This window comes from Aotus nancymaae, unplaced genomic scaffold (genome assembly GCF_030222135.1).
Source record: "Aotus nancymaae isolate 86718 unplaced genomic scaffold, 86718_ANA_hifiasm-v0.15.2.pri h1tg000040l, whole genome shotgun sequence".
Classification (NCBI taxonomy): domain Eukaryota; kingdom Metazoa; phylum Chordata; class Mammalia; order Primates; family Aotidae; genus Aotus; species Aotus nancymaae.
Window position 1 is genome coordinate 80,806,212 of NW_026988454.1, and position 25,391 is coordinate 80,831,602.

The 25,391-nt window shown below is 37.6% G+C and overlaps 1 protein-coding gene and 2 pseudogenes across 6 annotated transcripts in view; 1 reads left to right on the forward strand and 2 right to left on the reverse strand.

Annotated features, from left to right (window-relative positions):
• The window catches only part of LOC105734459 (multidrug resistance-associated protein 1-like), a 75,110-nt gene extending 59,011 nt beyond the window's left edge, over positions 1–16,099 (forward strand). For 5 of the 6 annotated variants that reach the window (XR_001111520.3, XR_001111519.3, XR_010336671.1 and 2 more), the window contains 2 exons: positions 5,862–5,906; positions 5,996–16,099. The gene's annotated coding sequence lies outside the window, so the exon portion shown is untranslated. Of the gene's footprint in view, positions 1–2,118; positions 5,907–5,995 lie in introns of all 6 variants that reach the window. The other variant, XM_064360863.1, reaches the window with a different exon arrangement.
• A 4,744-nt stretch (positions 16,100–20,843) lies between these two features.
• On the reverse strand, positions 20,844–20,956 carry LOC135268548 (U6 spliceosomal RNA; annotated as a pseudogene).
• A 380-nt stretch (positions 20,957–21,336) lies between these two features.
• LOC105734455 (transcription initiation factor TFIID subunit 9-like) lies at positions 21,337–22,116 on the reverse strand (annotated as a pseudogene).
• Between the last annotated feature and the right edge of the window lie 3,275 nt (positions 22,117–25,391).

The following is a 25,391-nucleotide window of genomic DNA, read 5'->3' on the forward strand; positions in this document are numbered from 1 at the left end:
ATATTTTCTTAGTTAACATAATTTTTAAAATCTGTAAAATCCTACCTGACTGCAGATTCATCAGAACTCCCAGAATCTTTTAAAGGAAAAGGTAAAATGCATTTTAAATCAACAATGTATAGAATATTAAAACCATAAGAAAGTACAGTGATGCATGCCTATAATTTCAACTATTTGGGAGACTGAGGAAGGAGAATCACTTGAGAAACCAAGAAGTTTGAGGCTTTAGGAAACATTGCAAGACTCTACCATCAGAAAAAAAAATAAAAAGGATGCACAGTTGTGTACATGATTTAGATCATTTTTCTTTAAAGTATAGGACTGATGCTTTGTTACAAAGCATTAATTTGAGAGCATACCTGGGACCTTATTAGAGTTAATATAAATTATACCTATTGGCATGTAATTAATGCAGTAAGAACTCTTACTTCCCTTATTTTGTATTTATTAAATGCAAAGAAGGATAAATTTATCAAAATTTGATATCTACAAGTGAACTGCAGTATACAAGTCATCCTATCCAAACCCTATGAAATTGGCTAAAAATGGTATTGTTAGCAGAACAGATGGAACGAGTTACCAGTGTCAAACAGCATGATTTCTGGACCAAAATATGAGGGAGGCAGTTAAAACAGTAAACAGTAGTACCCCTTATCCACTATATGTGTGGAAAAGACACACTTGCCATGTTTTTCTCTGCTCTCACACCACTGCAATAATCATCAACAAAGAAGGCTTCTGTAACCAAATGTGTGGAAAGGTTTTACCCACCAACAAGCAAGCAATCACTTCTGCAGATGACACAAACTGGGTGTCATCTAATTCAGTTCTCACACTGTCTACAGATAGCATCAGATTCCACAGGTAAAGGGCTCAGTCCCATGAGACTGCCTCCCTACATCAGTCCTAAGTCTGAAACTCCAGAACTTCTGACCAATTGGTTTCAAATTGGGATTCCCAGGACTCCTTCTTTGGGTTAAATTGAATTGCTGGAATGGCTCAAAGTACTCAGAGAAACACACTTACCAGCATACTATGAATGACATTACAAAAGGTGCAGATGAAGAGATGCATAGTGCAAAGTATGGGGCTAGTGGCACAAAGATTCCATGCCCTCTCAGGACACACTACCCTCCAGGAACCTCCATGTATTCAGTGATCTGGAAACTCTCCAAGCCTGGTACCTTTGGGTCTGTATGAAAGCTTCAATACATAGGCATCACTAATTAATCACTGGCTGTTTATGACTGACAACCTTCAGCCCTTCTCTCCTCCCCAGAGTTTGCAGAGTGAGACAGAAGATCTCAACCCTCTAATCAGTCATATCTTCAGGATGGTGACCAGTTCCCATCCTGAATCTACCTAGGAGCTTCCAGCCATTGATCATTAGCATGCCAAAAGACATCACTTTGGAAATTCTAAGGAGTTTAAGAATTGTACACCAAGAAATGAGTCAAAGTCCAAACACAGGTTTTACATCTGCAGTTTTGAATTATGTGGTTACAGCTACTAGCAGTTAACTGTATTCCAAACATATTACATTGAAAACTCCAGAAATAAACAAGTCATAAGTGTTAGTGTGCCAGTCTGAGAAGCACAATAAAATCTTGAGCTCTTGCCCTCTATCCATCCCAGGATGTGAATCATTCCTTTGTCCAGTGCATTCACGCTGCATGTGCTGTCCAGCCATTAGTCATCAATATGGTCTCCTCATACATCCAGCCATCAATATCATTAAGGCCTGAAGGTCTAGAAACATTCAAAGCTGGTAATCTTTTTTCTGACTTAGAGTCAGGGGGTGAATAGTGGCCTAACACTACATGACAATACTTACATCATTCACCTCACTTCATCTCATTACATAGGCATTGTATCACTTCACATCATCACAGGAAAGAGGGTGAGAACCATACCATATATTTTAAGAGACCACATTCAGAAACAGGGATTCTTGAAAAAACTTTCCAGCTGCCAGTGGAGAAGAGCTCAAGAGATATTAATGTGTTACTCTGTCCAATACTCTTAGGGAAGGTGCTGGGTGTTTTACTTAGTTGTAGCTATGTGCTCTGCCCTACATATAACAAGGCCCAAATTAACCTGTCATTTTACCTCCCACAGAAAGAACCACTGGAAAGATTACTACTTTAAGAGCTTATCCACTCTGAACCACATCACAGAACAAGACTCTGTCTCAACAACAAGAACAACAAAGAAACAAACCTATTGTTCCCATGTAAAAATAAGTCTAGGTCCACAGTAGATCTGAAGCATTCTCAGTGCCATGAGACAGGACAGAAATATATTAAAAAATTGTATTCCTGGTTTCTGTAGAAACAAACTGTTGAACTTAAGGTTTTGTAACACAAGTCAAGAAAAAGAGCAAAAAATGCAAAAGTAAAATTTGAAAGACCATTTCATCATCAAGGGCTCATGATCATGAGACATTCACAAATTATATATATTGTTCAAAACTTTGGTTCTGAATTTTGACATAAGTTGCAGTTTCATTCAAGGATGTCCAAGAGGTCAAATAAGACAATGTCATTTGGTATTTTCAGTCTTTTTTTTTTTTAAGAGAACAGTAAACTTCTTTAGAGAAATGAATTGTCATAACTTCATAGGCTAAAGGCTCATGAGTCATAATTCTAAGGGCATTTGTAAAATATGGTGGTGCATGCTTGCATTCTGCACTTCTCAGCCTTAAACTCTCATATAGTAAATATTCACAGATACAAACTAATTAAACAAAAGCCCCTTTTAATCTGACATTATTTTTCCTTTTCATTTTTTGTTTGAGACAGAGTCTTGCTCACTGCAACCTTTGCCTCCCAGGTTCAAGTGATTTCTGTGTCTCAGCCTCCCATATAGCTGAGACTACAGACACGCACAACCATGCCCAGCTAATTTTTTATATTTTAATAGAGATGGGGTTTCACCATGTTGGCCAGGATCGTCTCAATCTCCCAACTTCATGATCCATCTGCCTCAGCCTTCGAAAGTTCTGGGATCACAGGTGTGAGCCACCATGCCCAGACTATTTTTCTTTATCTTTTTTTTCTTTCTTCATTTATCAGGAACAGGAGAGTCTAATTAAATATGCTGGAGTGGTATAAAGGAATACAGTGAAAAGTATAAAATGAATTAAACCAGAGCTAATCGTATCAATATGGATACATCTGGAAAATAGAATACAAAGTACACAAAAGAAAGTTGCAGAAAGATATCTAAAGTGTAGAACCACTCACCTTCCATTTTAGGACACAAATAAAAATTCTGCATATTATTTCTGAGCATCACAATATAGTTAAGAATTTCAAAAGGGTATTGAAATGGAAAACAGCCAGTGATGTTGGTAGCCTCAATGATGTTCATGACGTTGGTCGCCTCTATGCAATTTTTTTTTTTAAACTTTTATACCAAAAAGTCTCAAAACCACCATTTTAAAAGACTGTCCTCCAGTTATGAATGAATGATTACTTTCCTAGTTTTTAATAATCAAAGATGCCACAAACACGCCCATACACACACATGCATACACACTGTGCTCATTAGAACATCTCATTGGCTTCAGATCAACAGGAAATCTCTAACATTAAGACAGAAACTGACATCTAAGTAAAGCATTCCTTTAGGTAAACACCAGAACTCCAACTAGCACATAAGACACTGGAAATATCTCAGAGTCTCAAAATTCACTACTTTGAATCCCTGACAAGTATAACAATTCCATATTGGAAATGTTATGCTATTCAAAATATTAAAATAGAAACATCTGAGTTAAAACTCCTATTTTTCAAATTTTGCTTTCTTCTAAATTGATTTTTATTGAAATATGGATATCAACAATAACATTTATGCCAATGCCTTTCATTCAATTTAGAACAAAAAGAATTAGAGGTAAGAAGAATGTGATGACTTCCAGTCATTTAACATACTTATTTTCAGCATTCTCTTTGTATTGGAAATGTACCTGCTATCGATATCTGTACATTCTTTCTTTGTACTGCTTCTCTCACAACAGGATCTTCCATTTCAGTGGTAGGCTGCTTGAGTTTTAAAGGAAATAAATAATAAATCATATATATTTTACTATGTAAATGACTTCTATAAAACAGCTATCATATCAAAGAACTGGCTGACCCCCCAAAAAATTAGCCAAAATACAACTTAATCACATCTTATTCACTCATGTCAATGAAAGTTCTTGCTCTGAGGCCTGACAATTATGAAGAGAAATTAGCTGTTGTGGTTTACCCCAATTCTAGCACTCCCTCCTGCCTCCAGTACTCTCCACAGCAATAACTGTTTTTGCTAGACTGGGTATATGTCCAAGGAACTGGAAGTGAGGTGTCTCAAGCTTCCTTGGTTTTGACGCCAAAGTCCCCCAACAAACTTTCTTTTCTTCCTCCTTCCTTGCCCTTTCACAATCCCTTTTCCTTTGCAAAAGTAATCTTTAGATCTGTCATCCCGATGCTTCTCTTCCTAACTGCTTTTTATGGATAACTGCAACCACTTTTTTCATCTGTATTCAGCAGTAGTATACACCAGCAATTTCTGTTTTCATCTCATTCTGCTTCCACTGTGGCTAGAATCCTGCTTCAGAAATAAAAGGAGATTAATGCCTTTCCTTGATTCTGTTATTTTTTAAAATTGCTGTCCAATGGTTTCTTTTCCAGATTTCTCTAAAAGAAGGCTATTTCCTTGTTATTCAGAGCTTTGTCCAAGGAACAGCACCAACACCACCTGAGTACTCCTGAGAAGGGCAGAATCCCACATGTGCTGAATGAGAATGTCCATTTTCCAGAAGCTCCTCAACTAATTCATGAAAATTTGGATGCCCTGTTCTACACTAATGTGCTTCCACATTTGTTTACCTTAATTGCCCATCTGGAACTTAGCCTCAATTTCTTCTCTATTAAGTCCTTGAATTTAATTCTGCATTATAAGCCATAATGTTTCTAATACACTTTTAATCAGGCTATACCTTCTCTGACTTCCTCTCCATAAATCACATGACACTATTCAATTATGTTAATGTGACCTATAGGATACTATCCGATGAAGTTATAACATTTTCTATAAAACTAAATTATGGCCATACATGGCTGACCATCTGGTGATATTCATCTATGGTAGATAAAACACAGATCTGCGTGGTGAGGTACCTCAATCCTTAATGCCTCTCCAATAGTGAGAATGACAGCAAGAGCAGAAAGATGTTACTTTAATTCTCTGACATATTTTGGTGCTGGAAGCTGACATTGGCTTCTTTCCTATTTCTATCACTCTGCTCTTCCTTCTTCTATAAATCAGTTTGACTTTACTACCCTCCTTTACATACACCCACATACTGTTTCTTCATTTATTCCATGTACACTCTGCCCTCCTCATTCTTTCTCTCTTTTATTCATTTCCTCTTCCCTCTTTCCTGATTTTCCTCAGATCTTAGAGTATCTTAAAATGGGAACTAATAATTCAGCTCCTTTAGTGGTACTCTCGATAGACTCAACTGCTGACCCCTGATTAGATATAAAACTTATCACCATTTTACTTCTCCTTTACTTATTATACATTTAATAGAACATTTTCTTTTTTTTTTTTTTTTTCTTTATTGAATGAGAGGTTCTCATATTGCCCAGGTTGGCCTTGAACGCATAGCCTCACCTCCTCAAGCACCAGGACAACTGGCCGGAGCCACTGTGGCTCCCTAGAACATTTTCTTTAGCTATTTGAATATATTAGTGTGCTCTTATTTTTTTTAAAAAAAAATTCACATCAAATGACTTTTTAAATCAAATAGTATTCTTACTTTCTTTTACATTGACTATGCTGTGTTTTTTGTTTTGTTTTTCCATTTTAAGGTCCAGGTAAAGGCTCTGACAGTTTCTGAAGGACACACTGCTGAGGTAATATCAAGCATGAGTTTCCATTTAAAAAATTTTAATGAGTTTCATAAAGACTTTCTTATCAATTTTTTTTCTTTTTTTTTAAACAGGGTCTCTGTCACCGAGGGCTGGAATGTAGTGGCATGATTATGGCTCACTTCAATCTCAGCCTCCCGACCTGAAGCAATCGTCCCATCTCAACTTCCTGAGTAGCTGAAACTACAGCTGTGTACCATCATGCTAGGCTACATTTTTATTGTTATTTTTGTAGAGACAAAGTCTCACTATATTGCCCAGGCTAGTCTCAAATTCCTGGTGTTGTAGTCTTTTTTTTGGTTTTTTTTTTTTTTTTTTTTTTGAGACAGTCTTGCTCTGTCACCAGGCACCAGGCACCAGGCTGGAATGCAGTGGCATAATCTCTGCTCACTGCAACCTCTGCCTCCTGGGTTCAAGCAATTCTCCAGCCTCAGCCTCCTGAGTAGCTGGGATTACAGGCATATTCCACCACACCCAGCTGATTTTTTTTTTTTTTTTTTTTTTTTGTATTTTAGTAGAGACGGGGTTTCACCATGTTGGCCAGGATGGTCTCAATCTCTTGACCTCATGATCCACCCACCTCAGCCTCCCAAAGTGCTGGGATTACAGGCATGAGCCACCATGCCCGGACCAAACTTCTGGTCTTAAGTAATCCTTTCACTTCTGCCTCCCAAAGTGTTGAGATAACCAATGTGCACCACCACAATCCAGCACTAATCAGTTTACTTAAATAAATCTCAGTTTACCCAAGCTTGGTGGCTCACTCTTATAATCCTAGCCCTTTGCAAAACCAAGGTAGGTGGATTGCTTGAGCTTGGAGTTCAAGATGGGCTTGGGCAACATAATGAGAACCTATCTCTACAAAAAAAAAAAAAATGCCAAAATGAGTTAGTCATTGTGGTGTGTGCCTGTAGTCCTAGCTACTTGGGAGGCTGATGCTGGAGGATTACTTGAGCCTGGGAGGTGGAGACTGTGGTGAACCATGCCTTTTGTTCCTTTATAGCCCTAACAATACAGGTTAATACTTATGCTACAATTAGTTTTTTAAAAATATTTCTGTGATACAGAGTTTAATTTATTACTATAAAACATTCAATTAGCTAGACATGGTCATCTACCATTACCTGAAAGACTGTTATTATTATAGAGAGGGAAAACTAGAACTTTCTGTCAACTTTCCACCTAGAGGAAGAATTGGTCACCAGAATTCTAAAGAGTAATGCATGGCTTATAAAGATGTATTTATTGGAGCATGAGTTGGGGCTAATAAAATGTTTAAGAAATTTTAGTCTAAAATCATAATCTAAGATTCCAGTTGAATTATACTAGAAAATATATTGTAACCCTCCTTGCTATTAATGACCTATTTCTAATTTATTTCCTTTTTATTTATGGCCTAATTTCTCAAAATAACACATCAAAACTTATACATCCTTAAACATTAAAAAATAATATAAATGTAAGCAATATTTTTAACTGCAGTATTTAATCAATAGATACATTATGTATATTGCTTATAACATTTCATTATATAAAAATTCATCTATTCAGATTAAACAACTATTAAGGCTGAATGTGGCAATTCATGCCTGTAACCCCAGCACTCTGAGAGGCTGAGGTGGGCATATCATGTGAGTCCAACAGTTAAAGGCCAGCCTGGGCAACCAGGCAAAATCCATCTCTACAAAAAATACAAAACTCAGCCAAGCATGGTGACAAAGGCCTACAGTCCCAGCTACTTGGAAGGCTGAGGTGGGAGGATCACCTGCACCCAGGAAGTGGAGACTGCAGTGAGCCAAGATCCCACCACTGCACTCCAGCCTGGGTGACAGGGTGAAACTCCATCTCAAAAAAGCAACAATTATAATGCTTCTTACATGGAAGACTGTATTCCAGGTATTCCAGAATACACACAAATGTGTCTATGACCTCCACTAGCTCGTAGGATGCAGGAACTTCAAGTGGTTACATAAACAACTAAATATAAAAATTCTAAAATTTTAAATTTCTGAATATAATATAAAGACTTTCAGTGGATATTTTAAATAAACTACAATGACAAAATTATGGTGTTAAAGTCTTACCATATTGGTATTAAGAGTCTGCTTATATAACTGGTTATTTGCAGTAAAATACATGTTATTCAGTAGATGAAGTGTTTTAAATATACCCTTTATGGAAAACTTAACACACAAAAATCCATTTGTAATACAAATTTTGGTAACATAAATTTAATTCTACGATTTATATTTTTAAAGCAGATACAATCTGGTTATGTTGCCCAGGCTGTTCTCAAACTCCTAGGCTCAAGCAATCCTCCTGCCTCAAACTCCCAAGTAGCTGGGACTACAGGCATACACCACCATACTTAGCTAGTTTTCTCAAAATTTTAATATTATTTTAGTCTCACTACAGAAGTAATAATAGAAGTAGAAAAAAAATCTCTCCTAAAAAATATATGATACCAAAATAATAAGTGTCCAGAAAAAGGTATATGCTATGTGCTGTACAGTTTTGCCAATGAAAAGTACCAGGGAGATTCCATAATGACAAGTAATTTGATTCACTGAAGATTTATACAGGCATAAATATTATGAAAGTAACACTAGTATGATTTAAAAGCCAATAGTAATGTTTATCCAAATAAACCTTAACCGAATTTTATATTTCCTTTATTGGAAAAAGCATTTTCTAATGTGATTTTCCTGTAACTATGTATTTTCCAGTTCATTTTCTTTCAGCTCCCACCCTGTCACAGTACTTAATCAATCTTTTGTTATTTAACAAGGTTAAACAAATTTTATTAATCAGCTAGCCATGTCTATGCTTTTCTCTGATCAACTTTTTATTACCAACATAAAAAAAGATAAACCACTGCAAAATTTTAAAAGTAAATAATATGCAAAACTTGACTGAGTGAGAAAATTAATTTTACAAGAGGCCACTTTACCTTGGTGGTAACAGTCAAGTCGTCATCATCTGGCTTAGGGCATGAATCAACACAGTTTGTGGAAAATGCTTTAGAGCAAAAATATACAGTGAAAATGAGCAAGTTGATTTCTTTAAGGATTTTTTAACTGCCAGCTTATATTCAGCTTCTCCCTCCAAAGAACAAAAACACAATCTGGGAAAAGGTGAGCTATCTGTACATTAAATAATATGTTTCTTGATATAATTAAAACATGGCCTCTGTTCTAAAAATAGATTTTGGTTAGCTATTTTTGCACTCTACCTATCTAAATATATACAATAGTCAATGAAAACTGACCTTGAGCTCCATAACAAATATTGACAGCCAATATATACCAGAACCTGATGATAATTTACCCTGACAATTATCTATCCTGAAGTTGTACTTAAAATTCAACTAATAAATGACATAACTTTTGTGACCTAAACTGGAAGAAACCTGATAACCTAAAACAAGGTAGAAAGATCCACTCTTTTTTGTCCATTATCTATCTATCTCTGGTTAAAAGACTAATCTGTGTCACTTCAAATTGGCAGTCTTGATTACTCAGCATAGAAACCACTTAAGAACGTCCCATTGCTTTCCATTGTCCCAAAACAGTACAGGGAATCACCTGCAATATTTGAAATGTGTGAATGCGAAGTGCACAAAAGTCTAATAACAAAGATGTATGTTCTCTTTGAGAATACTCTTCCCAGAAAGATTAACACATTAATAAAAATTCAATTATACTCACTCTATATGTCCTACCTTTTTCAGGTCCACATTAACTAGGAAGCCATTAAATCCTTCACAAGTAGAGTTGGGCATGGAGGCTCATGCCTAAAATCCCAGCTCTTTTGGAGACCGAGGGGAGCAGATCACTTGAGGTCAGAAGCTCAAGACCAGCCTGGCCAACATGGTGAAACCCCGTATCCACTAAAAATGCAAACATTAGCCAGGTGTGGTGGCAAACACCTGTAATTTCAGCTACTAGGGAGGCTATTACACTTGAACCCTGGAGGCAGAGGTTGTGGTGAGCCGAGATCATGCCACTGCACTCCAGCCTGGGTGACAGAGTGAGACCCTCTCTCTCAAAAAAAAACCTTCATAGGCACTCAGATATCCAAGAAGAGAGACTCCTGGAAAAACAGGGTCCTGGCAGTTGTACCTCTATTTCCTTAAGTACTGTCTAAATATCTTTCTTCCTATGGGCTTCCAGATTCCACTTGTGTAGGGCTCCATGGCAGTCTCCGATCTTCAAATCTTCAATCTATGAAAGCACAGATTCCTGAAAGGATGTCCTCAAATGACCAGGAGTGGCTCTCTACATCCCTGCTCCTGAATAACAAGCTGACTGGAGTCTCCATCAACTGCCCCTAGCATAGACACACCTCCAATTACCCAACTGAACTTCATGACTGATTGGCCAGTCAATCATGCCCCTGACAGCCTACATGAACATTGGAAGGCCGGCAGTAAATTATAAAAAGAAGCAGAGGTGAGGAGGCACCTGCCCTGGGCTACAGATCTATGTAGTTCAGCGATCTCCAGCCCCTCGTACTCAAGAAGCTCTAAGCCACCCCTCTGTAAGTCAGAATGGAAGCACATGATACCACATTTCTATCTGCTGTAGAGACTCTTCCTGGTGTCTCAAAATGTTTTAGCATCTTTCAGTAAAAATCTTGTCAGTTATTGATAAAAAAAAAAAAAAAAAGCAGCAACATGTTTAAAGCTCCCTTGAACCCTCTATTTTAATGTGCCTTTGCAAATTCCCAACATCTAGTGTTCTTCATCTTTGTAATTTATCTTTATGAAACTTAATATTATGATCTCTTTCTGAAGAATTTGTATTCCTATCCAACAAAGTTTTTTCTCTTCAAACTTGGCCTTCCCCTGCTCATTCCATTCTTAGCCACTGCCATTGGGTTTAACAGTCAATTTCATTCTCATTCTATCCACTGGGTGCACCAGACTGACTCCCCCTTTGTATCATCATCATCATCATCATCATCACCATCTCAGACAGAGTCTTGCTGTGTCACCAGGCTAGAGTGCAATGGTATGATCTCAACTCACTGCAACATCTGCTTCCCATGTTCAAGCAATTCTCCTGCCTCAGCCTCTCAAGTAGCTCAGACTACAGGTGCCTGTCACCATGCCCAGTTAATTTGTTTTGTATTTCTAGTAGACTAATTTTCACTATTTTGCCCAGGATGATCTGGATCTCTTGACCCCATTATCCACCTGCCTCAGCCTCCCAAAGTGCTGGGATTACAGGTGTTAGCCACCATGGCATGGCTGTAATTCCAGCTATTTGGGAGGCTGAGGCAGGAGAATCACTAGAACTCAGGCAGCAGAGGTTGCAGTGAGCCTAGACTGTGCCATTGCACTCAAGCCTGGGCGAGAGAGCAAGACTCTGTCAACAACAAAAAAATCCCATAAAACAAAAAAAGAAGGGTGAGTACTGGGCTTTAAAATTCATTTAAATCTCATTTCTGCCACTTCATATGTCCAAAAAGAAAACTATCCTAATCTATTTGAGTCTCAGGTTCTCTATCTAGAAAAACACTTGACCAGAATGTTTAACACACGTTGAAGTACTAGAAGTTATTTTAATTAGTCCTATGATTCCTTAAAACTCTGAAATTCTGCATGCTTTTGATTGTCTGTAGGAGAATTGGGGATACATAGCCAGCAGAATTTGAAAAAATAATAGAACAAAAGAAACACAGAAAGCAGAGAACACTTTAAAATATCAAGAGAAGGTGATGGAAATGTCATGGAAAAAGAAAAAAAGACTAAAGAAAAATACTGTGGAAGTAGGCAGAAACACTAGCCTAAAGGGAAAACCAACTTGGAAGTGAAGTAATTTCTCTCTAAGACTTGTCTAATCTTGGTTTTGTAAAATTTACAATCCTATGGCCAAACCTTTACACTGTCCTAAAGCCTTTGATGGTAAAGATAAGATATTGGTTACCATGGAAATTGTCAAATTTATTAGGACAAACTGTTAGACCAACCTCATTTCTAACAATAACCTTAAATGAGAGTTAACATATAACTAGAGTTGACTGTATTCATTAATCTGATTCTAACATATATCTTGATCCAATTGCTGCAAAGATCTTTATCCATCTATGCTGAGGAGCAAAAGAAAGATTTGAAAGCCAGGAAGGCTGATGGTTTAACTGTGAATCAGCTACTTTGTTAACTATGGGGTCATGAGCCAATTAATCAACCTCTCTAAACCACAGTTGCCTATTTAATAAACAGTAGGTTATAAGAACACAGATGTTGTGATGGCTTTATGAGATAAATGCATAGCACATAATAGGGTGGTTAGCCCAGAATACAACACTCAACAGATAGTAGTTTCTTCCATCTATATTTTCCTTAGTTAATGTAATGTTTTAAATCTGTAAAATCCTACCTGACTGCAGATTCATCAGAACTCCCAGGATCTATTAAAGGAAAAGATAAAATGCATTGTAAATCAATAATAAATATATAGAATATTAAAAACATAAGAAGGCACAGTCATGCATGCCTATAATCTCAACTACTTGGGAGACTGAGGCAGGAGGATCACTTGAGAAACCCAGAAGTTTGAGACCAGTTTGGAAAACATAGCAAGACTCTACCTTCATAAAAAAAATTTTTCACACTTATGTGCATGCTTTAGACCATTTTTCTTTAAAGTATAAGACTGATGCTTTGTTACAAAGCATTCCTGTGGGAGCATACCTAAGACTTTATTAGAATTAATATAAATTATACCTACTGGTATGTGATTAGTACAGTAAGAACTCTTACTTCCCTTACTTTGTATTTATTACATGCAAAGAATAAATTTATCAAAATTTGATATCTACAAGTGAACTGCAGTATAAAAGTCATCTTAGACAAACCATAAGAGATTGACTAAAAATGGTATTGCTATAAGAACAAGTGTGATGAGTGACCAGTGTCAAAAAAGCATGATTTCTGAACCAAAATATGAAGGGCAGTTAAAACAGAGTATACAGTAGTTCCCTTATCCATGACATGTGTGGAAAAGACATACTTGCCATGATTTTCTCTTCTCTCACACCACAGAAACTATCATCAATAAAGAAAGCTTCTATGATCAAAGGTGGGGAGGGTTTTTCCCCACCAATAAGCAAGCAATCATTTCTGCAGATGACACAAGCTGGGTATCCTCTAATTCAGTTCTCATACTCTGTCTGCAGATAGCAGCAGATTCCACAGGTAAAGGGATCAGTCCCATGAGACTGCCTCCCTACATCAGTCCTAAGTCTGAAATTCCAGAACTTCTGACCAACTGGCTTCAATTTGGGGTTCAATTGAGGTTCCCAGGACTCCCTCTTTGGGTTAAATTGAATTGCTGGAATGGCTCAAAGTACTCAGGGAAACACATTTACCACTTTGCTATGAATGACATTATGAAAGGTACAGATGAAGAGATGCACAGTGCAAAGTGTGGGGGAAGTGGGAAGAAGATTATACATGCCCTCCCAGGACACACCATCCTCCAGGAACGTCAATGTATTCAGCAAATTAGAAGCTCTCTAAGCCCAGTCCCTTTGGGTCTTTATGAAAGCTTTATTACTTATGCACCACTGATTAAGTAAATCACTGGCCCTTGGTTACTGAAAACCTTCAGGCTTCCTCTTTGTCCCAGAGTCTGCAGAGTGAGACAGGAGATCTCAACCCTCTAATCAATGTCTTCAAGATAATAACCAGTTGTTATCCTGAAACTATGTAGGGGCTTCCAGCCATCAATCATTAGCATACAAAAAGACATCAGTTTGGAATTTCTAATGATTTTAAGAATTGTACACCAAGAAATGAGTCAATGTCTAAACACAGATTTTACATTTGCAGTTTTTATTTCTGTGGTTAGAGCTTATAGTCAACTGTACTCCCAAAATATCACATGGAAAACTTCAGAAATAAACATGTCATAATTTTTAGTGTGCCATTCTGAGAAGTGAGATGAAACATTGAGCCGTCCATCCAGACCAGGATGTGAATTATCCCTTTGTTTGGTACATCCACACTGCATATGCGGTTCACGCATTAGTCATCAACACGGTCTCCTTCTGTTGCCAGGCATCAACATCATTAAGGCCTGAAGATCCAGGGTCACTCATAGCTCGTGATCTTTTTTCTTAGATTCAGGGGGCACATAGTGGTCTAACACTACATGACAATGCCTACCTCATTTACCTCACTTCATCTCATTACATAGGCATTGTATCACTTCACATCATCACAGGAAAGAGGGTGAGAACCATAACAATATATTTTATGATGAGTTGTTGTTAATTTCTTAATGTGCCTAATTTATAAATCAAATGTTAACACAGATATATATGTGTAGAAAAAAATGGTATGTGATTCAGTACTATTTGTGGTTTCAGGCATTTACTGGGAGTCTTGAAATGTATCTCCTATATTTAAGGGGGAACTACTGCACTTATTTTGTTGAACACAACACAGCCTCCCTCGCTCTGCAGTTAAAACTGTCCAGGTTAGGATAAAACAACTTATCACCAGAAACCAGCAAAACATAGGAATCAGACCAGAACCAATGATCCTTGCAAAAACTTGCCAGATGCCAGTGGAGAAGAGCTCAAGAAAGATCAATGTGTTACTCTGGCTAATACTCTTCTAGGGAAGGTGCTGGGTGGTTTACTTGGTTGTAGTTATGTGCTCAGCTCTACGTATAACAAGGCCCAAATTCACCTGCTATTTTACCTCCCACAGAAAGAACCACTGGAAAGATCACTCCTTTAAGAGCTTATCCACTCTGAATCACAGCTCATATTCAGAGAGAAGCTTAAGAAACACTGGGGAGGTGTGGCAGGCATCCAGGCAGTATATCTGATGTGAAAAATGTATAGAAAGAAAACTATCACTGCCCTCTTGCTACCAGAATGTGCCAATTCTTTCCCCTCTCCCTAGTAGGAGAAAAAAATTCTTTTTAAACCTCATATAAAGCAAAATTGTGTGATTTCCTTGCCATCCCTCATGACAGAAAATCTAGTCATAGGTGAGTCATGTCATCATAATACAGACTATTTTCAACCTCATCCCTCAAAGGAAGAGAATGAGTGAGAAGCATGGGTATTTACCTATAGCATTCACTGCCTGGTCTTATTTCTAACTGAAAGTACGTATGGAAGACTTTGTGATTCCAGTTTTATAAAGTACAACCTCTTGAACTTGTTAACTTCCAAGGAACAGAGATTCTATCTGAACCCACTCCATAAACCAAGATGCTCCAGTGTGTACTGTGTGGTAATGCATGGAGTCATTTTCCTCAACCCTTTCCATTATGTGGCAAAAATCTACACAAATTATGTTTTCTAAATATGTAAAGCACGTTATCAGATTTTATGATTAAAAAAAACAAAAGAACAAAGTATATCTTAAATGACGACAATTACCATAGAACTCTAACTTTTTAACTACTCAAAAATATATCCACTCTATTATTTCGACTATATGACTTTTCTGAAAAAAGTAAAACTATGAAGATAAAAAAGATTAGTGGTTGGAATTGCTAGGAAGAAAGGGAGAGATTAACAGGGAGAGTATTGAGAATTTTTAGGGCAGCGAAACTGTTCTATCATATTAAACTAATAGAGGCCAGGCGCGGTGGCTCACGCCTGTAATCCCAGCACTTTTGGAGGCCGAGTCGGGTGGATCACGAGGTCAAGAGATCGAGACCATCCTGGTCAACATGGTGAAACCCCGTCTCTACTAAAAATACAAAAAAATTAGCTGGGCATGGTGGCGCGTGCCTGTAATCCCAGCTACTCAGGAGGCTGAGGCAGGAGAATTGCCTGAACCCAGGAGGCGGAGATTGCGGTGAGCTGAGATCACGCCATTGCACTCCAGCCTGGGTAACAAGAGCGAAACTCCGTCTCAAAAAAAAAAACTAATGGATATTAGTTTTCATATTAATCATTATATATTTGTACAAATTCAAAGAATGTACAATATTAAGAATGAAGCCTGATGTCAACTATGAACTTTGATTATAATGTCTCAATGTAGGTTCATCAGTTGTAAAAAATGTACCACTTTGGTGGAAAATACTAATAATGGGAAGGGCCACGCATGTGTGGGAGGCATAGAAAATCCCTGTACCTTCCTCTCAGTTTTGCTGTTAACCTAAAACTGCTCTAAGAAATAAAGTTATTGATCTAAAAAGATACTCATTGTCTATGCATCCCAGGATTTCCAGAAAACTAAAATGAAAAATAAAAAAATTCACTAAACCTGTTATTATGACATATTTACATGAGACATGGTGAGCCCCAACATAGGAGATCATTAAAGATCACAGTAATAGCATGTAGGCATTATTTATCAAGTTGAAGTATATAAAATATGTAAAACAAATAAATTTAATTGCATGCTCAGGCAAGAAAATATTGATAAAATGATTATTTCATCTTATTTCACAATTCTAAACAGGGATTTAGCACAAGATGAAAACTAGATTATTCATGTAATGAAAATAAAAGGCAATTTTTATTCTAACTCAGAAATTATTAGGCTTATTTAATTTTACAATCTTACTGAAAGGCTAATGAGATAAGCAGGACAGATTGTAATTACCTAATACTGCTATGGTAACTTACAAAGAAATACCTGTTAAGCCATCAAAACTCAAAAAAGTAACCAGCATTGCAACTAAGGATGGATTATACAACAGAAACTAGAACCAAGTTACCTTATCTTATATTATTTGCTTTTAAAATGAAATTTTAAAACAAGACCAAAAATTAAGTTGGGGCTAAACCTTTTGTGCAGAAAAGATTTCATATAGCAGGCAAAAGACTGACATTCTTAGAAAGGCCTGCATGCAATGCAGGTGTTTGGGAAGTTGAAATTGAGAGAGTTCCCACCATTCCTTGCAAAGAATGGCTCACTGTGTCAAAAGTGTTCATAGGAACAATGTGGTTATTCTGAACAGATGCTTTCCTTCTGGGAATCTGGAATTTGGGTCCATGTGAGGGAGAGTAACCTCCATTTAAAAAACTTGGGTACTGAGTCTCTACTTAAATTCTGGTACTGGTAGACATCACTGCACATGTGTTGCCAAAATGTGAGGCTGGGAGAATTAAGCAGATTCTGGGAATTCCACAGGAGAGAACTCCTAGAAACTTGTGCCTGGTTTCCTCGAGACTTGACCACATGCACCTTTTCCCTCTAACTTTGCCGGTACCCTTTAATCGTAATAAATTAAAGATCTAAGTATGATTATTTCCTGAGTCCCGTGAGTCCTTCTAGTGAATCACCAAACCTGGGGGTGGTCTTGGAAACCCTTGACACAAATGCATCATATAAGATTCTTATTAAGTTGATATATGTGACTGTCATCACATTGTTTTTTCACAGAATAACTTTCCCTAATCTGTTTTTCTTTTATTTTCTTTTTTCTCCTTGATATTTGACTTGGAGATTCTTGTACTTCTGTATCTAGTTGAATAAAGCCATAAAAGGAATAAATAAAACAATTATTTCAGAAAATAATGTGAATTAAGCAGCAATCCTAGTTTAACCAGAATACAAAAGAGAATCTTGATTACTGACAGTATGTTCTACATGAATGTTCCTAAAAAAAAAAAAAGAAAAGAAAAATGAAAAGGTAGTCAATTATTTGCAACTCAATTGGGGCTTAATTTGTTTTTATAACAACTGTGCAGGCCAGGTGCAGTAGCTCACACCTGTAAAATCCTAGCATTTTTGGAGGCTGATGCAGAAAGATTACTTGAGCCCAGAAGATCCAGACCAGCCTAGGCAATATAGTGAGACCTCATCTAAAAAATACACACATACATACATACATACATACCTTAAAAAGAAAAATAGCTAAGCATGGTGGTATATGTCTGTATTTCCAGCTACTTGGGAGGCTGAGGTGAAAGGATCATTTAAGGCCAGGAAGCAGAAGTTGCAGGGAGCCAAGATTGCACCACTACACTCAAGTACTGGCAACAGAGGAAGACATTGTCTCAGAAATAAACAGACAAACAAACATATCAATCAATAAATAATTGTGTATCCAGCTAGATGTAACCACACATAACTATGGTCCCAGCTACTCAGGAGGATGAGGTAGGAGGACTGATGAAGCCAAGAAGTTCAAGGCTACAGTGAGCTATAATCGTACCACTGAACAGACACTGTATTTTAGCCTGGGCAACATAGAGAGACCCCATTTATTATAATAATAATAATGATGATAATAATAATTACAGATGAAGCTTTGCTTGAAATAAACATAATAATAATAATTAATTATTTAAGTAACCTGTATAACTGGAGAACTCATCATTCAAGTAACTTGTATACCTGGAGAAAAACATATGACCACTGAATAAAGTACAACAGTCTACTACTGATCATAGAGTTCCTTTTACTTGCTTCTAATCTTTTTATTTCTTATAAAAATAGAAACCTGGTTCACCCATTAAAGGCAGTTCATCACAGAACAAGTCAAAAAGTCAAAAGAACTGTATCCAAAGTGTAGGATGTGTTATCAGCTGCTCCCTGAAAATAGCGGATTTGGTCATAAAGAATCAGCAGGACTTTTAACTTATTGGTGTGTACATATGCACGTGCAAGAGCACACATGTATGTGTGTGTATATGTGCATGTGCACATGTGTGTGTGTGTGTAAACTATGATCGATAAAACCATTTTGCTTAGGTAAGAATATGTAACATAACTTGTACTTCTCACAAAGGAATTGTTTTTCTGTCTTCTGCACTCAGTAGGTATCTCCAAAACATTATCTCCAATTTGTATGGGTGCACGCTGGTTAAATTTTACAGTTCTCATTGCCACTTGCTTATGGTACAAGAAAGGGATGGTTGAGTTCCCAGTTCTAAAGATAGTTACTTTCTTAGTGACACAAATTAGTACATAATGCAGTTCACCCTTGAACAACAGGGGTTCGAACTGCTGGGTTTTACTTATATGCAGATTTTCTTCTGCCTCTGAAATCCATAGACAGATGAAGACCCTTGTGAGGATCCACTTATGTTTTATGAAGTCAAAATATTTTTTTCTGATGATTTTCTTTCTAACAGCTTCATTTCTCTAGCTTACCTTGTTGTAAGAATACAGTATATAATAATGCAACACAAATAAAATAGGTATTAATGGATTTATGTTATCAGGAAGGTTTCCAGTCAATGGTGGGTTACTAGTAGCTAAGATGGGGAAATTAAAAGTTATACTCAGATTTTCAACTGCACAGAGATTAGAGTCCCTAACCCCCACATTATTCATAGGTCAACTATAATTATTTATTTACTAAATATAAACAATTCATTATAAAAATTAAATAGAAGATCCATATGTATAACAAGTTCAATTTGTTATAATGTGACTATAGAGAAAACATACAACATACTACCTTAATCTTTTTTCTTATTTATGCAAAAAATATTATATAGAATTTTAGGGATTGTAATTAAGTAAATGATTTTTTTTCAGACAATACTGTTTCAGACTATAAGTTACATACAACTACCTTCTTAAATAACTCTGAATTCCAAACTAAAGAAGTTAAATTTTGAAAATTAATTTATGCACGTGTGTGTGTGTGTGTGTGTGTGTGTGTGTGTATGCTTGCAATTTACACATATTTTTAAACTGGTCTTTTTCCATTAAAACTACCTTAATCTTACACCTTACTTTCTTTTTTATCAAGAGTAGGACCAACAAGATAAATGAGAAACTTACTATCAGAAGTCTTTCTTGCATTGAAGTATCTTCTTTTTATGTTCCAAAATTTGGTGTCAAATTCTATGTATAAAAAAAGTAATAAATAGTAAAACCAAAAAAAGTAATAAATAAAATTTCTATTTTAATACTAAAATAAAAAATATTTACCATATTAAATTCTTAAACCATTTCAGACAAAATCAGCGCTAATACCAGAACTTTAATTTCTGTCCCATACACTTCAAAATTTTAAGCTTTACAAGTTTATTACCTTTTTAATTAAAAAAAAAAAGTGAAGTACTCATAAATGGAGGGAGGACACCTCAGTAAATTAACTGTAGGTAGCTGGACATCGTGCAAAGTGTCCTGCACTCAGAAAAAGTCCTTGCTCTGTAACAAATAGGTATTTGTGTTCACACAAGTTGCTTCTCTTAGCCTCCATGGTTTCTTCTAAAAAATAAGGATTTTGCTACCTTACTTCACTAGGTTGTTAGGAAGATGTAATGAGATTACATGCTTAAATGTTCAGAGAAATAGCAAAGCAATGGAACAATTTATCCTTCCACTTTACTGTTGAAACAATTTTGGAGTCCCAAATGAAGCTTGATGTGTGTTTTTCCAAAGGTTCTAATATTCAAATGTTGCAGTTTTGATAAAATGTTATTAAGTGCTAATTTTGTTTATTAGTTGTATCTATTGTGGCTTGTAATGCAGGGCATTTTAGCTAATTCATAACTTATAACTAAATTTATATATATATTATCTGATTAAAATAGATAACATAATTGCCCCCTATTACTGAGCTCATCAATCACACCAAGAGCAGAAAATTAACAGATGTCAAAACCTGGCTGGGACTACCACCACTCCTTCTCTACCTCCTCAAACTCTGAGCCAGCACATCTGTGCCAGCATGCTGGATCTCCATGGTCCTCTCCAACTAACACACAAGAAAAAAGCCCTGCTTTTGTTTTTCAGGTTTATGAAGGAAATGCAAGTTGACATTTTCCCACTTCCAAGACATACACTAACAACATGTTTGCATGTAACATCCCATATGTTACTCAGCTTTGTTCTCATTTCATACATCACCGTACATCAATAGTTTTATAGTGATAATCACAATTTTAATATCGGGTATCTCCTGTTGTGGTTTGACTCACACTGCTTCCTTTGAGCTGGTCAATGAATAGCCAAATGACCTTCCAGGGGAAATGCAAAATATGGAATGCTTTATGAATTTCTGTGCCGTCCTTAGGCAGCAGCCATGCTTATGCTTATCTGCTCTGCATTGATCCAATTTTAAAGTGTGTGCTGATGAAACAAGTGCAAATCCCTGTTTTATACATGGATACTCATGAGTCACAGATAAAGCTTAGCTCTATTAAATCCAACTCACCTATTTGAGATTTGGAGAATTTTATTGAATGGCTTCCTGTGAGGCAGAACTTTAAAATATATTTAAAATGAGGTAGATATGCAGTAGCCTGGGAGATTTTTTTTTTTTCAAGTTAATGAATGACAGCTTTATTTTTCTTACACTTTTAAGGCTGAACATTCATTTAAATTGAAAAATATGGTAATTGTATTTACACATTAAATATTATTAAAGTTTTCTAAAACACAACTTGAAAACATCCAGCATGCATGTTTAATATCAGTATAATAAATTCAAGACCAAGTACACATGTTACATGCAGCAAGGCTAGATTAAAAATTATCATAGTCATTGTCATCATCATCATCTTCATGTTTTCTTTTCAATGCATTTGGTGATTCATTGGCAGTATTTTGTGATGACGCCATATTAGTGGTAAAAAGAACAATTTTGGACCCAATTGATGGATTAATGAGAACATTCTGAACTGCTGAAGTTGCAGGAAGTGAAGCTTTTACAATTGGAGACTGCGATGTAGGCATCTGTACTGTAAACCTTTGTCCTGTGAGGGACATGGGAGTCTCCACTTTAGTTGAAACAGACGTGGTGTGTGGGGTTGGTGTGCCTAGTGTGGGAGTACTTGGTCTGTTAGTAACCAAATCAACACTTAACCACAGGACTGTTATTCTTCCTGCAGAAGTTTATGCCTTTTTCTGTACAGATTTCAGCCTATAGTTCGGAGCTGTTAAGCAATACCTATCTGGTAGCAACCTAGGATCTGAATATGGCTTGATTAATGGCAAAGGCATTTGATTTCTTTGCCTTGCGATATCTAATAAAAAATCTCTTAGGGGAGGAGAGGTAAAAAACTGGTCAATGTGGCACTGGATTGCCAATCACACATCATCTGCATCAATGGTAGCTTTCTTAGCATGGCTTGAATAAATTTTTGCATCATCTAGAATTGTGGTCACATATCGGAAGGCAAACTCCAACATCTGATTTATAACTCTTGGCCCATATTCTGTAATCCCCATATCCTTCAGGATTTGTGCCATCATCTGTGCATCTTTTGGCGTGCTCTTGGGAGAAGCCATCTTGCCAGACTCCATGATATCCGATGATCACACTTCCCGAGCTAAATCACCCATATTAATGTATTTCAGTCCTGATTTTGATGAAAGTTCTTTGCCTAGTGTGGTTTTTCCAACCCGTGGTGTACCGGTGAGCAGGATGTTTGGAAGCAACATGGTCCTCGCTATGACTCACCTGGGAGATTTTTATTATTGTAGAAATGGATTACTTGAGGGGCCAATTGCAAGTTGGTTCCTACTGCTCTGTGGAAAGATAACATGGAACCTTCTGCTATCGAACCAAAGCTGCTGCACAGGAAATAAAAAAAAGCCTCAAGATACAAATCTGATAGCAAAAGGGAAAGGGAACTCTAATCTCTTCCTGCAACATTATTTGAACATCTCTGACTGTTGGAAACAATCTCAACTAATATTTGTTAGAGAAAAGACCAACAGGGGTCTCAAAGGGTAACATACTATGAAGGCCTAGGCTAAGTCTAGCTAAGATGTGGGCTCCAAATAATGTTTTTAGTGTAGGGGAAGCATCAATTTGTTCTCTATTTGTGTTGATAAAGCTAGGAGGCCTGGCTCCCAGAGCAGGGTGCTGGGAATAATAGCTGAGCATAAGTGAACTAATAAACACCGTAGCTTTGAACTCTATGTATAAATAACCATGAAAACTGAGGGGTCTGAATCAGTGAATGCATCCTGGTGGCAAAGGTCAATCATTATCAGATTGCAGGAGCAGTTGCAATGGCAACAATACAGCAAGTGAATCCATGGAAACAACAGAATAATTAGAATGGCCTTTTTCCCCCTTCTTACTTGTAAAGAAAGATTGCCTTCCATGGACTTAGAAAACATCTTAGCTTCTTGGAAAATTCAAATAAGGAAGACACAGGAGCTAGCCCGAGGGGACAATACAAGATTTACTGCTAAATCGAACATTTCAAGACCCAATAACTCATTAGAAAATCAGGCCAGGCATGGTGGCTAGCACTTTGAGAGGCCAAGGTAGGAGGATTACTTATCCTTAGGAGTTGAAGACCAGCCTAGGCAATATAGTGAGAGCTTGCCTCTACAAAATTTAAAAAAAAAAAAAAAAGAGGAGACGGATTTAAGATGGCCGATTAGAGCAGCTCAGGATTGTAGATCCTAGTGAAAGTGTGGAGGGTGACTGGACACCACATTTCCAGATGGATTTTTATTGCCCACAGACCAGGAGATTCCCAGGTGGAGGAGCCCCATGGGTCACCAGCATGGCTGTTTTAGCAGGCAGGGCAGGAATCCACACAAAATACAATGGTCCGGGCACCATTTTAGCTGGTGATTGGAGCTCCTGGGAGAAAGAGTCACCCATTCAACTGATAAAAAGGGGAGTGAAACAAGGAGCCAGGCCAGGAGATTCCCAGGCAAAAATGCACCACGAATCTCAGCGTGGCTGTTTCAGCTGGCATAGTAGGTGGCCACATGGGAAATCACACAGATCCTGGCACCTTTTCAATAGGCAACTGGAACATCTGGGATAAAGAGTCACCCGTACAACTAAAAAAAAAAAATGGGGGGGAGTCTGAGGCAGGAAGCCAGGTGATCAGGCTTGGCTGGTCCCACCCCTATCAAAAATAGCAATCTGAAATGCTCTGGATTGAGAGTTCCACAGCAAGCACAGCTGAACGAGGGACTATCCAGCTCTGTGGGAGAGGGGCATCCGCCATTACCAAGACAGTCCACCACTATGGAAGTAGTCTGCCTTTGGTGAGGCACCCCACAATTGCCGAGGGAGTCCACCATTACAGAGAGAGTCTGCCATTAAAGAGGTGGGTTGCCATGGCTGAGGCAGTTCTAACTATACACATATAAACAGGAACATGGAGAAGTTCACACAGCAGCTAGGTGGAGCCCACAGCAGCTAAGCAAAGCCTCTGCAGGCAGACTGTAACTAGGCTGCCTCCTCGCTGGGCAGGGCAGCCCTGAAAAAAGGCAGCAGTACGAAAGAAACTTATAAATAAAGCCCTAACTCCCAGGGACAGAGCACCTGGGGCGGGGGAAAAGGTGTTTATGAGTTCTGCTGCAGCAGACTTAAACATACCTGCCCAGCAGCTCTGAATGAACAACGGGGCTCACAGCTCAGCACTTGAGCTCCTATAAAGGACAGACTGTCTCCTCAAGCAGCTCCCTGACCCCCATATATCGAAAGACTCACCTCATAAAGGAGAGCTCAGACTGACTTCTGGTGGGTATCCTTCTGGGACAAAGATAGCAGAAGAAGAAACTGGCAGCAACCCTTACTATTCTGCAGCCACTGCAGGTGATCCCCAGGCAAGCAGGGCCTGGAGCAGACTTCAGCAGGATAAATCCACAAAGATGGGAAGAAACCAGTGCAAAAAGGATGAAAACACCCAAGACCAGAACACCTCTCCTCCTACAAGGGATCACAACTCCTCACCAGAAAGGGAAGAAGGCTGGATGGAGAATGAGTGTGATAAATTGACAGAAACAGGCTTCAGAAGGTGAGTAACAAGAAATATCTCTGAGCTAAAAGAACATATTATGACTCAATGCAAAGAAACTAAGAACCTTGAAAAAACATTTAATGAAAGGCTAATGAGAATAAACAGCTTAGAGAGGAATACGAATGAATTGATCGAGCTGAAAAACACAACATGAGAATTTTGCAAAGCATATACAAGTTTCAACAGCCAAATTGACCAAGCAGAAGAAAGCATATCAGAGGTCAAAGATCAACTCAATGAAATTAAACGAGAAGGCAAGATAAGAGAAAAAGGCTAAAAAGGAATGAACAAAGTCAACAAGAAATATGGGACTATGTGAAAAGAACTAATCTACTTTTGATAGGTGTACCTGAATGTGACTGAAAGAATGAATCCAAGCTGGAAAATACTCTTCAGGATATTATACAGGAAAACTTCCACAACCTAGCAAGGCAGGCCAATATTCAAGTCCAGGTAATACAGAGAACACCACAAAGATATTCCTCAAGAAGAGCTTCCCCAAGGCACATAATCGTCAGATTCACCAGGGTTGAAATGAAGGAGAAAATACTAAGGGCAGCCAGAGAGAAAGGTCAGGTTACCCACAAAGGGAAGCCCATCAGACTCACAGCAGATCTCTCGCAGAAATCCTACAAGCCAGAAGAGAGTGGGGGCCAATATTCAACATCCTTAAAGAAAAGAACTTTCAATCCAGAATTTCATATCCAACCAAATTAAGCTTCATAAGTGAAGGATAAATAAAATCCTTTACGAACAAGCAATTACTCAGAGATTTCATCACCACCAGGCCTGCTTTACAAG